The following is a 17,548-nucleotide window of genomic DNA, read 5'->3' as shown; positions in this document are numbered from 1 at the left end:
CTTCTCACTATGAAAAGCCACTAGCCTCCCTTCTTAGCTTAGGACTACCCCAATTGCCACATTGCTAGCATCACACTCCATTGTGAAGAGTTTGTCAAGACTAGGTAGCACAAGAATGGGTTTAGTAGCTATCCTCATCTTGAGTGGTATGCTATGTTACTAAGAAGGGAGGCATGAATCAGAAACTAATAAAACTTTAACTCACTTCTCCAATTAATCCTTCATAAATTATTCTAATATAATTACATGCAGGAAAGAATTGTTTTCTTGAGGAGTCTAATGAAACCTTGTCTTCATTCCACCTTTGATGGTGTCTAACATAGGAGCACAAATAAAATTGAAATGTATAATAAACTTCTTATAATACTAGGCCAAACCATGAAAACTTCTTACCTCTATTGTAACTTTGGGAGTAGGCCAATTGAGGATGACATCCACCTTACTATGATACATCTTGAGGTTCCCTTGAGACAAAACAAACCTAAGGTATACTAACTCCTACTTCATGAAGTCACACTTCTCCAAATTTATCATTATCTTTTCTTCGTGTGATTTCTTGAAAATAATTTGAAAATGTTTAACATGCTTCTCTTTAGCTAACTAAAAATCAATATGCCATCTAAATATACAACAACAAAATTACCAATGTAATCCTTGAATAACTCATTCATAGGCCTCATAAAAGTAGATGGAGCATTTGATAAGCCAATGACATTACAAGCCATTCATACATACCTTTTGTGGTCTTGAATCTTGTTTTCCATTCATCCCCTTCCCTTATCCTAATTTGGTGATAGCCACTCTAGAGATATATCTTGGTAAAGTACCTTTCTTCCTCTAAACAGTCCTTTAGGTCTTCAATTCTAGGTATTGGGAATGTATACCTAATGGTGATCCTATTAATGGCTCTTGAACAAGTACAACATATCCAAGCTCCCCCCCTTTTAGGTGCTAAAATAGTAGGCACATCACAGCCTTGGGCTTATACTTTTCCTAATTAGGCCTTGGTCTAAGAGTTCTTCGATTTTCTTGGCAATTTCCTCATTTTGTTGAGGGGTCATTTTATAGGAAGCTTTGTTAGGAAGGGTGGCTACTAGAATAAAGTCAATTTGATGGCTAATAGGTCTGTTAGGAGGTAGGGTAGTAGGTTGTCCATTACTAACAATGTCCTTGTACTCTTCAAGAATTGCTTGCACTTCCTTAGGTAACTTTGTTTTGTTTCCTTCCTTGTCAGCAACTTCTTGTTTAGGTTTCAACACTAGTGCAAACCCTACTCCTCCTCCTTCCTCCAAGGTCTTCTAGAAATCCTTTTCACCCACCATGATGACATTAGGACTTGGAGATTTCACCTCTCCTTCTTCTATTAAGGATTATATCTTGAATATCACACCATCTTTCTTGAGGGAATATACACGTTTGGCTTCATCATGTATTTCTTGTCTATCAAATTTCCATGGCCTTCCTAGTAGAAGGTGACATGCATCCATAGGTAGAATGTCACATAATACCTTCTCCTTATACCTTCCTATTGAGAATTCAACCCATGCTTTTTCACTTACAAGAACATGTTGCCCCTTGTTGAGCGATGTAATGTTATAGGGATTGCTATGTGGAATTATTTTAATATTCAGTTTGCTAGCTACCTCCTCTTATATGATGTTATCTATAGAACCTAAGTCTATAATGACCTTACCAACTTTTCCTATCATCTTTCACTTCACCATAAATAGTTCTCTTCTTTCGTTTGGTTCTTCCATTATGGGCTTCTTAATAAATGTCCTCCTTATCATTAAAGTTTCCCCTTCTTCTGATTCTAAGGGTACTTTAGATGGTTTATTGTTGTTACTAGACTCTTCTTTCACATAATTGCCTCTTTTTGCACTCCCTTAGAAAGTAGAACTTTTCTCAGTGCAACTATATGCAAGGTATCCCAACTAGTTGCAATTGTAGCATTTCATAGTTGAAACGTAGGATCCTCTACCTGGTTACTACTTCTTCCTCTTCCACCAATGTTAGATCTTCTTCCACTACTGAAACTTCCTCTACTGGAATTCCCTTCTTGTTGTTCAGTCCACTTAGTTTCCCCTTGGCTTCTTGATTCTAAACCTCTACCACCATAACCTCTTTTATTTCTACCATCTCTACCTCTACCTCTGCCTCTAAAGTTGGTTCTAGAGTTCTTCTTTTTTTAGTGCCAATTGGAAACATACATGGACTATTGTAGGTGTCCATAGGTTGATTTCCTCTTGTATGTTCCACCGAAATCCACCTAGCTACCTAGCCACCTTAATAGGTTCTTCTTCTTGAGTCCTTGATCTCAAACATAACTTCTAAAATTCCTTAGTATATGTTGCCACATCCATATCTTTTTTCTTTAAGCTTTTCTTTTCCTTGTGTATTTGAATTTCATAGTCTTTTGGTAGGTATTTTTCTTTTACCTTTGTCACCATGGCTTTCCAATTTGCAATTGAATTCTTTCCCATATTCTCCCTCTCTTCTTGGAGATACTTCCACCAAGTTCGTACTAATCCTCTTAGCCTAGATTTTTCTACCTTGACCTTTTGTGCTTCAGTGACCCCCTCACACTCAAAGTGTTTTTCCATCACAATTTTAAGGCTCATATTCCCACTAAACAAAGGGAATCCTTCTAGGGCCTTTCTGCCCAATGCCTTGATGGATTTTAGGAATGGATCCTCATTCAATGGAGGGTTTGGTTTAGGAATGATGGTTTCCTCATCAACCTTTCCCTTACCTTTATCACCAGTTTCTCCTTCTTGATCTTTCTCCTTGGCTACCTCAACAACTTCCTCCAATTTTATCTTCATCTCCTCTAATTCTTCCTCTAGGAGCCTATTCCTTTCTTTTTTCTCCTTTATCTCCTTTGAAAGTTATTCATTGGTCACCATGTCAATCTACCCTATTGACTCTTCAATAAATAAAGACATGCCACTAGCCCCATATCTTTGGTGGCTTTGATACCAATCTAATGTAAACTAGATTGCTTACTAGCCCTTTTCTTCACTAAAGACTTGCCTAGCTTTCTCTCCTATTCTATTAGGGTTCTCCTTAGTCACCCTAACCTCAAGAGGATTCCTACATTATCCTCTTCACTTCCCTACCTAGCTACACCAAGGTTTTTACAACTTGCTTCCTTCCTAGAGACATCTTCCCTTGTCCTTTAAACTCACAGTTTCATCAAACTTGGTCATTTTACCTTCAATATGGAGTGAGGGATGCAACTTGATGGTTTTTAGACTACCCCTATCCTTCTAGTTTCAAATTTCATAGATCTCCTTATCGATTCCTTTGACAAAATTGTTCTAATTAGACATAGAAGAATTAGACCTGCAAAGTTATATTTTTGGCTACAACTCCAAATTTCCCTTAACAAAGTTGTAAAATAACCTCAGATATGGATACCTTTTGGTAACACTTCAATATTTTGTGGGTTTCATAGCTTCAACCCATCCGTACACCCCTTTGCTATTTTTTATGCCTAAAACTAAGGGTTTCAAGCATTTCCAATTAACATCCACTAGGGTCTAATTAATTTCATAAAAAAACTTGTCTTAGAAACTTATCCTTCTACATATATTTACTTCATACATACCTCCTCCTACAACTCTCATATTGAACATTTTGATACATTCAATCCATCAAAATCCTCTTGCAAGCACTGTGATTGTCTAGCCATGCAATGAAAGTTTTCCTAGGGCATCAGTTGAAATATGGCAAACCAGTTTGTCCAAGCCTCTCCTTTTGTATGTACACTATACAAAGAATCCACTTCTATTTCCTTTAGGACCATGATGATTCCATGGTAAGGATTTATGAGGGAACCATTTTTCAAAAAAATTCAAAATAGAACAACAGATTGTCTAATTGCAAATGATTTTCAAAATGTGAATAAAAGTATTCCTACCAACTTGAAATATTAAAAAAAAGTATTGTAAGAGCATGAACTACAAAGATAAAATGAAAATAGAAGTCCACTGATTCATTAAAGTGCTCGTGTAATTAAAAACCCCTAAACTATCAATTCTAGAATAATATTATATTAGTTTTTAGTTTCAAAATTCAGTCCTTACAAACTCCAACCCTTGGAATGGGTCTCCATGATTTTATAGGTTCCTCTAGAGGTTTCAATTATTTATCCTAACTATCAACCTTATTCACCCAGACATGGAATATTTTGTCAAAATCTTGTCAAGCAACTTTTCAAAGTTGCTAACAACTTTTGCAATTCTTAGCAATTTTGACATCCAACCTTTGGAAACTTCCAATTAGGTTTAGTATGGTCTATTTATGATGTCTAGGCATGATTTAGCCCTCAAAGCATCAACTCACATGATTTTGATTAATTTCACCCAATTGACAACTTTGCCAACAATTTACATCTTTTTGAAATTTTTTCCATCTTTGTGCCAAATGACAATGTATGACCTCCAACCTATGTAAAAGGATGTAAAAACATCATAGAGGCCACAACTATTTCAAAAAAATACCTTCCTTAGACTTCTAGGGTGTAAGACCCATACCCCTAATCTTCATAACAACCAAAACACAAGGTAAACAAAACGACTAAAAAATAACTAGAATGGATTTAGCCTAATCAAATCCACCTAGGAGAAAACACACATGACCATTTCAGGTCCAAACACAATCAACTAAATTGGATAAGGTTAGTAGAAGCAAAAAATCAAAATGTGAAACTAGGACTAGGAGTTAGCCTAGGTGCTCCTGCACCATCAATCCAAGTATATCAAGGAGATATTGAAAACATTTAGTATGGAAGATTCAAGACTAGTTGGAACACCGATGATCACAGGGTGGAAACTATCAAAGGAGGATGATACTACTAAGATAAATGAAACACTTTACAGATCTAGGATTGGTAAGCTACACTATGTTGTTCATAAAAGACTAGATATTACTCAAGTTTTAGGTATTATTGCAATATTTTATTCTAATCTTAAGGAAACACATATGATTATTTTGAAGATAACCTTAAGATATTTGAAAGGGATAGAGGACTATGGTTTATGGTATAAGAAAGATGGAGATTTTGAGATGAGAGTTAGTAATGCCAATTGGGTAGGCAATGTAGATGACATAAATAGTACAAGTGGTGGAGTTTTATTTTTAGGATAAAGACTTGTGACTTGGATAAGCAACAAACAAAGTTGTATTTCACAATCCAATGTCGAGGTAGAATATGTAGCTACTACAATCGATTGTTCTAATATTGTGTGGATCAAATAATTACTAGAAGGAATGTAAGAGGAAGTGACTAATTTTGTAACAATATTTTGTGACAACACAAGTTCTATAAACATTTCAAAGAATATGGTGATTTATGAAAAATAAAACATATGTCTATCAAGTATCACTATTTGAGAGAGAAATTTCAGGAGAAACAAGTAAGACCAAAGTATGTGAAGTCAAAGGAGAAAATAGTAGCTATATTTACTAAGCCATTAAATAAGGATATCTTTGAATATATAAGGGGTAAAATAGGATTCCTTCCCCTATCTAATATGCACTAAAGGAAGATGTGGGATTGCATCAATTTACACATTATCAAAATATCCATCTATGAGTTGATACAGGAATTCACTCTTTAGGTAGTCCTAAATATATAAATATGATGTAATGGAACATATGCGATTGATACATGCATGGTATAACTACATGGAACATAAGTTTCTAACTAAAGCTTATTTTTACCTTTGGTATTGTTGTCAAAGAGGGAGAGCTTGGTGTTAAGGAGAGATTGAGTTAGGGCGAGATGAGAAAGAACAAAGGGGGGAGAATACAATGAAGTAAGATGATGGATACCCTTAGGGAGAATATGATGAACGAAGTATATTATTGTCAAAGAAGATATAAGTTATAGAAGAAAAGAGCATAATATGAACTTGATGTTGAGTAGAGAAGAAAAGATGAGCAAAGAAGAAGGAAGCATAATCAAAGGAGACTTAATGATGAATTTAATGTATTGTTGAGGAGATGATGAAGTTTTGTATTGGATGGTATATTTCACAATGTGTTTTCATCAATGACAAAGGGGGAGATTTTTGGACACAACTAATTCTGATGAAAAAAAAGTGATATTGTTAGATATAAGTGATGTTGATGAGAAACAAGGTTAGAACTAAGCTACAAAGTGTATGTAGAAGAGTTAGATCAGTTGTTATGTTCACATTGATGTCGAGTTGGTCTATAGTACTAACTCATGTAAGGTGTAATCATCTAAAGGATGTGGTATTGAATAGATAAGTGGAAGACAAAGAAAGAAGAATAGATGTTAAGTATGTGAAGCTAATTGTGCAACTAATGAATTGATCTATGACATATTAATTTTGGCTTTGTAACGCCCCGCCAAGGGATCCAAAAGAATTAACCTAAAGTTTTACTAAGTTTGCTAAAAAAAAATTTTTTCTTTAAAGTAAGAAAGTATAACATACACATCAAACACATAGTAGCGGAAGCAATAACATGTAATCATCAACAAACATACATAACAGGTTACATTCCTTAAGGATCTCAAGACGTTGAGTCACATTTAAATTTAATCTAAAACTAATTCTAACAACTACCACATCCACATGAAAGAATAATTAGAAAGTCCAATGTCCATATAATATACATTTGTTCTGAATGCCATTTGGAAAATTAATTCAGAATGCTCAATCATCCATTGTACATGTCACAGGTTATGAAAGGCTTAAAAGAATATACATATGTAGAAATAAAGATACATCATCCTCAAATCCATGATAAAAAGTACAATAAAATAAATGAAATCATTCACCATACATGATACATGGGCATATGCACCGAGTTGTGGTGCCAAAAAGGTGACAAGCCTTTTTTTTTTCATTTTTCAATAGCGCGCACGCGCTATTGTGTGTACGCACTATAGCGCGTATGCACAATATCGCGTACACGCTATTAAAAAGCAAATTTTTTTTATAAATGATGGGCTGCACACCCACGACCCATCATATTAACAGTGATTTTTACTGTTTATAAGGGCAGCGCGCATGCAAGTTGGAAAACAATTCATTTTCAACATCCCTTGCCAATATGCCTCCTCACCGACAAAATCCAAGATCACCAGCATGCTGACACCGACGCCGTATGTAATCTAAACTTGACTTTGCATTATTTTATATGTTTTTCATATTTTTTTATAGGGTTTTTACAATTTTTATTTAGATTTGTTTATTCATTTGAATTTCAATTGATTCTTTATCAAGAAATGTCCATAATCAACCAACAAATCCACAAAACCCTCAAAACCAAAATCCACAAAACCCTCCTGAAGAACAACAAATTCCACAACCCGAACCAATTCCAAGACCTCCACCAGGCACACAAGAAAATATATTAAATGAAATTGAGATAGGCAAAATTGAATTAGAAGGACTCATTGGTCGGTTGAAACAAGCTGGAAAAACCAATCCAATGAGGGCTCAATTGGCATCATCCCTCAAATCCATTAAGACCCAGATAGCCTCAGTTACTAGTCAGTTAGATGTTTGGCGGGTTAAGAGGGAAGAACAAAAAAGATTTTATGCAAATAAATTGTCATATGAAGATGTTAAAAAAAAAGAAATACCAAAAGGTTCAATATGTGCATTATTTAGAAAACCCGATGAGCAAAATACTGTTAGAGAGGGTACTAAACGGTTCCCCATCCATTGGTGTATACATGATGCTATGAGAAATCATTTTTGGGATAGATGGTGGATGGTTTTTGATGCCCCTCCTTGCAACAATCACGAGGTCCCAATGTATTTTTTGAAGAAATTGTATTGTGAGTTTTTCCTTGGGGAGATCCCCAATTATTTTGATCTATTAGACTCCCAGGGTAGAGGTGGGGGGTCATCATTCGAGAGGCTGGGAGCACGTCGTGACCCTAATGTAGTTAGGGCACCTGTGGTCAAGCCACAGCGTGAGCATGTGACTATTCCTTCAGTTGTGAAGGAACATGTAGAGGCCAGCACTCTAGGGACCATTAATGCTTTGATGCAAACCCTCATCCATTCCATGGGCCCATTAGTTGAGGGGGAGCCTTCTGTGTGTCGTGGTCACATGTGCACTTCATGCGGATCCCTATGCACATTTGGCACTCATGCTGGAGATGCTGCAGATGATGGGCTCGTCACTGATCAGTTCTTGAACGAAACATTTGGCATTGACACACAGGTAAATTACAATTATAATTTACTAATTTGATCACATTTCATATGTATAGTGAATGATTAATTAATTAGTATCTATTGACATTGTTCAAAATTCAGGGTCAGAGTGTTGCCGAGCCTAGCAGCGATGCTCCGGCCCCATTTTTTGTCCCCTCCACGAGTCCAAAGGTATGTATCAATTTAATCATTTAAATTAATACATATATTTATTAAGTTATCATATTAAGGATTGACAAAAAAAATTATGCATGTGCATCAATTCTCCACAGGACCCTCAACCTTTAGTATGGACTCAGAGCATAGACATCGTACGAGCTTCGTACAGGTACAGTTGTTTCATGTTAATTTAATTCATTTGATTATATTTGTTTCATGTTTCATGTTACATGTAACGTGTATTGTATGACATGCAGCTCATGACGTCGAACACACCTCCTCATCTCCGACAGTCTGTTGATCATGGAGTGGCCGCAGCTATGGCTAGCTCACAGCCATTGACTGAGGTATGAAAGAATTTTCTCCGTTTTAGTTGTTGTTTATAATAGTTAGTCTCAAAATTTCTAATGTTATTTATAAGTGATTATATTTATTGAATTATTGTAGGGTCTCGTCACGCCTGATCGTCCACGAGCCTTCGAGGTGGACGTACAGAGTGACTATTTGATGGGGGTAAGAAAATAATTGATTTTGTGTGTACATATATTTGATTTCAATGTATAATAAATACTGATTCATATCTACTTTTTTTCTATCAGCTCGAGTTGGAGAAGAGCCTCAACAAGAGGATGAGCGAGCGTGTCAGGAGGACCCTATCATCTCCACCATCTCCCTCGACACGACGACAGAAGACGTCGAGAGATTTGTTTCCTTCCCCTTGTGGGAAGGAAAAGATATAGTTGATCTAGACATATATATATAGGAATCAGTGGACATATTCGATACACATTTGATGTATATGACATTTTATATTTGATGTATGACATTATTGGTTAATATATGATATGTTTGTTCATATGCGACATTATTGGTTATCATAATATATTATGTGTTTGTTAATGTACATGACATTATTGGTTATCATTTTATATTATATGTTTGTTCATGTATGACATTAAATAAGATATGTTCATGTATGACATTAAATTAGATATGTGCATGTATGACATTAAATTAGATATGTTTATGTATGACATTAAATTCAATACCTAATATGTTCGAAACTTTGATAGAATATTGAGTAATAATAAAATTTATCACTGTTTAAGCATAAGTTAATCATTTGCAATATGTCATCGTCATATGATTTATGATCTTGTTCATGCTTAAAGTTTTCCTTCTCTATCATTTGTTTATCAAGTTTAATTCAATACCTAATTAGTTTAAATTTTTGATACAATATTGATTAGCAATAAACTTTATCAGTCAAGATCGATTAGGACCTCTTGGCAATAAACTTTATCAGGCAATATTCGTGGACCTCCAGGCAATTGGTCACCTAAATGCGAACCTTGAGATTTATTAGGAACTCCATGAAAGAAATCAGTAGCTTGAGACGCTCTCCATTTGGTAAGCTTCAATACATAACCACCATTATTTATCATCAATTAAAAAATGTCAGAGATAGTAGAGAAAAGATGAATTATTTGCAAAAAAAGTCATTTTAAATATCATAAATGTAACATAATCACTGATAGTTTTCTGTGTTTTCATACATTAATGATTGTAACATAATCACCAGTTGATTGGAATGCATTGTTATTATTCTATAGTAACTAGATTAAGGTAAAAATAAAAGTTTAATAAATAGTTTTTATTATTCTTACATTGTTGGAAACAGGGGCAGCGTGAAGGATCTCTAATATTTTCCAAAATGGTGTTTCCAAATGCACACAATGCCACCAAAGACTCCAAACTTGGATTTACCTTCACCAATTGTTTCCTCCACCTCTACACACCTTAAACAACTTCAACCAATATGTTTCTAAGGTTTCCAAACCCACAAATCTTCAGTAGATACAAAAAAAGAGGAAGAGGGATTCTTTTTTTAGTTTTGTAATAATGGTAGAGGGAAAATTATAAACATTTTTTTCATTTTTAGATTGGGCTTTCTTCGTGAATAAGAACGATAGTTTGTGAATTGTTATCTTTTATCAGAGAGGAGATGCATATATTTCAAATCTTTGTATTTAAATATATTCATTTGAGATGTGTTGTTCTTTCTACCAGTTTGGTTATCTCTGATAAACTTCATAGAGTAAATTGTGTTTTTGCATATAAGGAAAACTTTGAGTTTCGCGTATCACACAATCTAAAATAAATCATTTTGATCTTTCCCCTTGATTTGCTGATTGTGAATATTTAATTTAGAATCTTTGAGTTCTTAGTTTGTATTTTCTTATTTGTAAATTCTCTCATCTACCTCATGTCTATGGATAGATGATAGCTTGCCTTCTATGCCTTCCGATTAAAGGCATACCATGAATGTTATTCATTGAATATCCTTTGAGGGAGCTGTAACTTTATATGCAAGATATATCATTATTGGCAATCATAAGAAAAGACTCAATAACAACACATTGCTTAAGTTTCTTCAAAAATATACCAAGCCCAAAGAGCCATTTTGCATTATAAACTTATGGTTGCAACATTTTGGCATCATTTGGAATGAGCTAGTTCGTATTGCCAACACCAAGATCCACCATCTCAAAAAAATTAGTTATGCCTTTGACAAGAGAATGGTTGGGGAAAGACATGTTTAGAGTGTTATCTTTGTAGTCTAAATATAGGCTCACTAAAATTTCATCTACAATGAATACACTTCCAAGTTCTTCTTCAAAGATAAATATCTCCAACACCAAATAAGTACTAAGCACTTCATCCGTATTCCACTTGGAATAATTCCATTAATCCTATTATGGGATGGCATAAAAATGTATAAACCTTCTTCATATTTCTTTTGAATGTCTTCATGATCCTCCAATGCTTCTAGTAGCAACCTTTCTTCTTGATGTGGTGTATAATCAAATGATAAAGCCTCATATTCTATCTGTCTGTTAGGGTGAGGAATATCTTTTATCTTCTCTCCATCAATCCCTTCTTGCTTGTGTTGATCTATCAAGTTTCTTGGATTAACATCAATGGTTGGAATGATATTAGAAGCTTCAAATATAAAAGAATCAAATTCTAGAAAAGGGGCATCCATTGACAAACTTTCATTAATTTTATTATCAACAAGTTCCTTCTCAATAGGAGGAATAGCTAAGAAAGTCACCAAATCAGTTGGCTAAGAGATGTGTTCATTGTCATATTCAACATGCAAATGATAAGCTCCTGCACTATTAGAAAATCTCCTGCACTCTCTCTCCCTTCCTACTCTCTCTCCCCTCTCCCATCCCCTACATTCTCTCTCTCTCCCCTCTCCCATCCTTTACTCTCTCCCTCTCCCACAGCCTACTCTCTCTATCTCTCTCACCCTCTCTCCTCTCCCATCCCCTACTCTTTAGATCTCTCACACACACTCCCATACTCCCTCTCCCACTTCTTACTCTCTCTCTCTCTCTCTCCCCCATCCCCCTACTCTCTCTCTCACTCTCACATCTGCTACTCTCTCTCTCCCATCCCCTAAAATCTCTCTTTTACAGATACACACTCCCATCCCCCTCTCTCTCCTCTCCCATCCCCTACTCTCTACTCTCTCTCTCTCCCATCCCCTACTCTCTCACACACTCTCTCCCATCACATTCTCTCTCTCTGCCACCTCCTACTCTCTCTCACACTCTCTCCCATCCCCTACTCTCTCTTACACACACTCCCATCCGCCCCTCTCTCCCATCCGCTACTCTCTCTCTCTCTCTCCCCTCTCCCACCACCTACTATCTCTCTCTCTCTCTCAAGTTCTCTCTCTCCCTCTCTACTCTCTCTCTCCCATCCCCTACTCTTACTCTCTCTCTCCAATCCCCAACTCTCTCTCACACTCTCTCCCATCCCCAACTCTCTCTCACACTCTCTCTCATCCTTTCACTCTGTCTCTCTCATCTCGTACTCTCTCTCTCTGCCACCTCCTACTCTCTCTCACACTCTTTCCCATCCTTTCACTCTGTCTCTCCCATCTCGTACTCTCTCTTTGCCACCCCCTACTCTCTCTCACACTCTCACACTCTCTCCCATCCCCTACTCTCTCTCTTTCATAGACATACACACACACACACACACACACACACACACACACTCCCATCCCCCCCTCTCTTCTCTCTCATCCCCTACTCTCTAGATTTGTCACACGCACTCCTATCCCCCTCTCTCTATCTCCCTCTCCCTACTCTCTCACACTCTCTCCCATCCCCTACTCTCTCTCTCTCACACTCTCTCCCATCCCCTACTCTCACTCTCTCTCTCTCCCCCATCCCATTCTCTCTCGCTGCCACCTCCTACTCTCTCTCACACTCTCTCCCATCCCCTACTCTCTATTACACACACTCCCATCCGCCCCTCTCTCCCATCCACTACTCTCTCTCTCTCTCTCTTGGGCTACTCTCTCTCTCCCCTCTCCCATCCCCTAAACTCTCTCTTTTGCAGATACACACTCCCATCCCCCTCTCTCTCTCCCCTCTCCCATCCCTTACTCTCTAGATCGCTCACACACACTCCCATCCCTCTCTCTCCTCCTCTCCCACTCCCTCTCCCACCACCTACTATCTCTCTCTCAAGTTCTCTCTCTCCCTCTCTACTCTCTCTCTCTCTCCCATCCCCTACTCTTACTCTCTCTCTCTCTCTCTCTCTCTCTCTCTCTCTCTCCAATCCCCAACTCTCTCTCACACTCTCTCCCATCCCCTACTCTCTCTGACACTCTCTCTCATCCTTTCACTCTGTCTCTCTCATCCCCTACTCTCTCTCTCTGCCACCTCCTACTCTCTCTCACACTCTTTCCCATCCTTTCACTTTGTCTCTCCCATCTCGTACTCTCTCTTTGCCACCCCCTACTCTCTCTCACACTCTCACACTCTCTCCTATCCCCTACTCTCTCTCTTTCACACACACACACACACACACTCCCATCCCCCCTCTCTCTTCTCTCCCATCCCCTACTCTCTAGATTTGTCACACGCACTCCCATCCCCCTCTCTCTATCTCCCTCTCCCTACTCTCTCACACTCTCTCCCATCCCCTACTCTCTCTCTCACACTCTCTCCCATCCCCTACTCTCTCTCTCACACTCTCTCCCATCCCCTACTCTCTCTCTCACACTCTCTCCCATCCCCTACTCTCTCTCTCTCTCTCTCTCTCTCTCTCTCTCCCATCCCATTCTCTCTCTCTGCCACCTCCTACTCTCTCTCACACTCTCTCCCATGCCCTACTCTCTCTTACACACACTCCCATTTTCGCCCCTCTCTCCCATCTGCTACTCTCTCTCTCTCCCTTCTCCCATCCCCTAAACTCTCTCTTTTGCAGATACACACTCCCACCCCCCTTTCTCTCTCCCATCTCCCATCCCTTACTCTCTAGATCTCTCACACGCACTCTCATCCCTCTCTCTCCTCCTCTCCCACTCCCTCTCCCAGGTCACCTACTATCTCTCTCTCCCTCTCTACTCTCTCTCTCCCATCCCCTACTCTTACTCTCTCTCTCCCATTCCCAACTCTCTCTCACACTCTCTCCCATCCCCTACTCTCTCTCACACTCTCTCCCATCCTTTCACTCTGTCTCTCCCATCCCGTACTCTCTCTCTACCACCCCCTACTCTCTCTCACACTCTCGCACTCTCTCCCATCCCCTACTCTCTCTCTTTCACAGACACACACACTCTTATCCCCCCACTCTCTTCTCTCCCATCCCCTACTCTCTACATCTGTCACGCACACTCCCATCCCCCCTATCTCTCTCCCTCTCCCTCTCCTACTGCCTACTAGATCTCTCTCTCTCAAGTTCTCTCTCTCCCTCTCTACTCTCTCTCCCTCTCCCTCTCCTACTGCCTACTAGATCTCTCTCTCTCTCAAGTTCTATCTCTCCCTCTCTACTCTCTCTCTCTCTCTCCCATCCCATCCCTTACTCTCACTCTCTCTCTCTCTCCCATCCCCTACTCTCTCTCACACTCCCATCCCCTAATCTCACTCTCTCTCTCTCCCATCCCGTACGACCTCTCTCCGCCACCACCTAATCTCTCTCAAACTCTCACACTCTCTCCCATCCCCTACTCTGTCTCTCTTACACACATTCCCATTCCCCCTCTCTCCCTCTCCCTCTCCCACTCCCTCTCCCACTGCCTACTTTCTCTCCCCCATCCCCTATTCTCTCTCTCCCCTCTCCCATCCCCTACTCTCTCTCTTTCATAGACACACACTCCCATCCCCCCTCTCTCTCTCTCCTCTCCCATCCCCTACTCTCTAGATTTGTCACACACACTCCCATGCCCCCTCTCTCTCCCTCTCCCACTCCCTCTTGCACCACCTACTATCTCTCTCTCTCAAGTACTCTCTTTCCCTCTTTACTTTCTCTCTCCCATCCCCTACTCTCACTCTCTCTCTTCCATCCCCTACTCTCTCTCACACTCTCTCCCATCCCCTACTCTCTCTCTCTCTCACCCCCATCCTGTACAAGCTCTCTCTACCACCCCCTACTCTCTCTCAAACTCTCACACTCTCTCCCATCCCCTACTCTATCTCTCTTATACACATTCCCATTCCCCCCCCCCACCTCTCTCTCTCTCACACTCCCTCTCCCATTGCCTACTCTCTCCCATCCCCAACTCTATCTCTCTTACACACTTCCATTCCCCCTCTCTCTCTCTCCCTCTCACTCCCTCTCCCATCGCCTACTATCTCTCTCTCTCTCACTCTCTCCCTCTCTCTCCCATCCCCTACTCTCACTCTCTCTCTCTACCACCCCTACTCTCTCTCACACTCTCACACTCTCTCCCATCCCCTACTTTCTCTCTTACACACACTTCCATCCCCCCTCTCTCTCCCTCTCCCACTCCCTCTGCCATTGCCTAATCTCTTTCTCTTCCATCCACCCTCTCTCTCCCTCTCCCACTCCCTCTGCCATTTCCTACTCTCTTTCTATCCCATCCCCTACTCTCTCTATCTCTCTCTCCCGTCTCTCATTCCCTACTCTCTCTCTCTTTCACACACACACATCCCCCCTCTCTCCTCTCCCATCCTCTACTTTTTCTCTCACTCGCTCTCCCTCTCCCACTGCCTACTCTCACTCTCTCTCTCACTCTCACTCTCTCCCTCTCTACTCTCTCTCTGCTACCCCCTACCCTCTCTCACATTTTCACACTCTCTCTCTTTCTCTCTTACACACATTTCCATCCCCCCTCTCTCTCTCCCTCTCCCACTCCCTCTCCCATCGCCTACTCTCTCTTCCATCCCCTACTCTATCTTCCCCCTCTCCCATTCCCTACTCTCTCTCTTTCACACACATGCACTCCCATCCTCCTCTCTCTCGCTCTTCCTCTCCCACTCCGTCTCCCACCACCTACTCTCTCTCTCCCCCATCCCCTACTCTCAATCTCTCTCTCCCAACTTGTACTCTCTCTCACACTTCCTCTCTCTACCATCCCCTACTTTCAATCTCTCTCCCCCATCCCGTACTCTCTCTCACACTTCCTCTCTCTTGCATCCTGTATTCTCTTTGCCACCCCTACTCTCTCACATTTCCTCTATCTCCCATCCTATACTCTCTTTGCCACCCCTACTCTTTCTCACTTCCTCTCTCCCCTCTCCCATCCCCTACTTTCTCTCTATCTCTCTCACACACACAAATAGCCATTCCCTCGCCCCACCCCCCCTAGCTCTCTCTTGGTTTTGGTTTGTAATTTAGGTCTCAATAGTGCGTGCGCACTATAGCGCGTGCACACTACTTCGAATTCAAAAGCATTTTAATAGCGTGTGCGCGCTATAGGGCACACGCGCTATTCAAAGATTTGCATTAAAACCAAGCCTAAGGCTTGGTTTTGCCTTGGAGATCCAACCCAAAGGTTTGGAGTTTATAAACAGGTCTGAGACGTGTTTTCTAGCAAACATACAAAAAATGATTGATTTTTCTTGTGTGCTCCCCTTCAAGATTCCTCATGGTTGGGTATTGATAAGATCAGGTTACATAACATTATAGGTCTTTGTGTTAGCTATCTAACCATATAATTTATTTTTAATTTGAACTATTTTAAGTCTTTCATCTATAATTTCTTTTGAATGTATGTTCTTTTTTTGTCAAAAACCACCATGTACTAATTGGGCTATAGATTTTAGCTCATTCATCGAATTTTGTAACAACTTAGTTTTTTAGAAACTAGACTCCATTCTACACACTTTGAAAAAAAGAAGTTTTGATTTTAGATTAGTTTTCAATCATTTCTAGGGGGAGCACATAGATATTTCATGTTTTTGGGATGGGTCTAATTAAAAAATTCATTAAAAAAAAATACACATTATAAAATTACTCGAAAAATCTGGGATAAACTACATAGTGTTAGGTAACTTTTGACCGGAGCGATTAAAGAATTTCAAAAAAAAAAGTTAAAATTTTATGGGGGCCACACTTTGTACTATGTTATGTTTATTTGGAATAAATAGTACCACTTTTTGTGGCCCCCTTTTTTGAGGACCTAAAACTAAACCATTTTGAAAAAAAATTAGTAGTTTAGAAGCTAGATTCAAAGGACTACGACTTTTGTTTTTGTCATATCTTAAAATTTTGAGCGTAACTATCTTCAAATTCTTGTTGAAGTCTAGAATTTGCTGATTTCAGGAAAAAGGTGTCCACTTATACCCCCCTTTTGGCACCACAACTTGGTGCACTTACCCACATCCATACATCCATAATGATAAAACATCCATCATAATAATCTAGAAATAGAATGAAGGTAAATGCCAACAAGAATGCTCCAGCCATGGTGACCACAGATGGATCTCAATGGTGAGAGTAAAAAGCACTACCACCCAACCACGTGGAACCTAAATGGTCCACTCCCACCACGCTAAGGAGATAGTCTCAAATCCCAAACAGGATATCAAAACACAAAACACAAGTACTCTCTAAGTTTGGAAAATTCTAAAAGTATACTAACTCAAAGGTTCCAACATAGATAGACATCTAGACCCAGAGGCACATAAAGACACGTAGGAAACCTACTATGCAAGTGGAAAAGTGTCATCACATGAATCACATTGAAAGTTACCCGAGAAATCCCTCAGGAATCTTGGGTCCCCAGTAATCCTACGGCCACTAGTATCCTCTCATATTGACGAGGCATACTATGGAATGCAAGGTCGCAACCAAGAGTTCTCTCTACCCCACCCTAGTCTGTACTAGCACTCAAGGCATGGGAGAGAACATAT

The 17,548-nt window shown here is 39.5% G+C and overlaps 2 long non-coding RNA genes across 2 annotated transcripts; both read left to right on the top strand.

Moving 5' to 3' along the window:
- The first annotated feature begins 8,055 nt into the window (after positions 1-8,055).
- LOC149537098 (uncharacterized) lies at positions 8,056-8,402 on the top strand. Its single transcript, XR_016357688.1, has 2 exons — positions 8,056-8,214; positions 8,310-8,402. It is a non-coding gene; the product is annotated as an uncharacterized LOC149537098 (long non-coding RNA).
- A 220-nt stretch (positions 8,403-8,622) lies between these two features.
- LOC149537097 (uncharacterized) lies at positions 8,623-9,179 on the top strand. The gene is made up of 3 exons (XR_016356692.1): positions 8,623-8,713; positions 8,814-8,879; positions 8,966-9,179. It is a non-coding gene; the product is annotated as an uncharacterized LOC149537097 (long non-coding RNA).
- Positions 9,180-17,548: the final 8,369 nt, after the last annotated feature.

Source organism: Cupressus sempervirens, chromosome 10, assembly GCF_028749045.1.
Source record: "Cupressus sempervirens isolate cs-2001-9-10 chromosome 10, ASM2874904v1, whole genome shotgun sequence".
NCBI lineage: Eukaryota > Viridiplantae > Streptophyta > Pinopsida > Cupressales > Cupressaceae > Cupressus > Cupressus sempervirens.
This window is presented reverse-complemented; position numbering and strand designations above follow the sequence as displayed.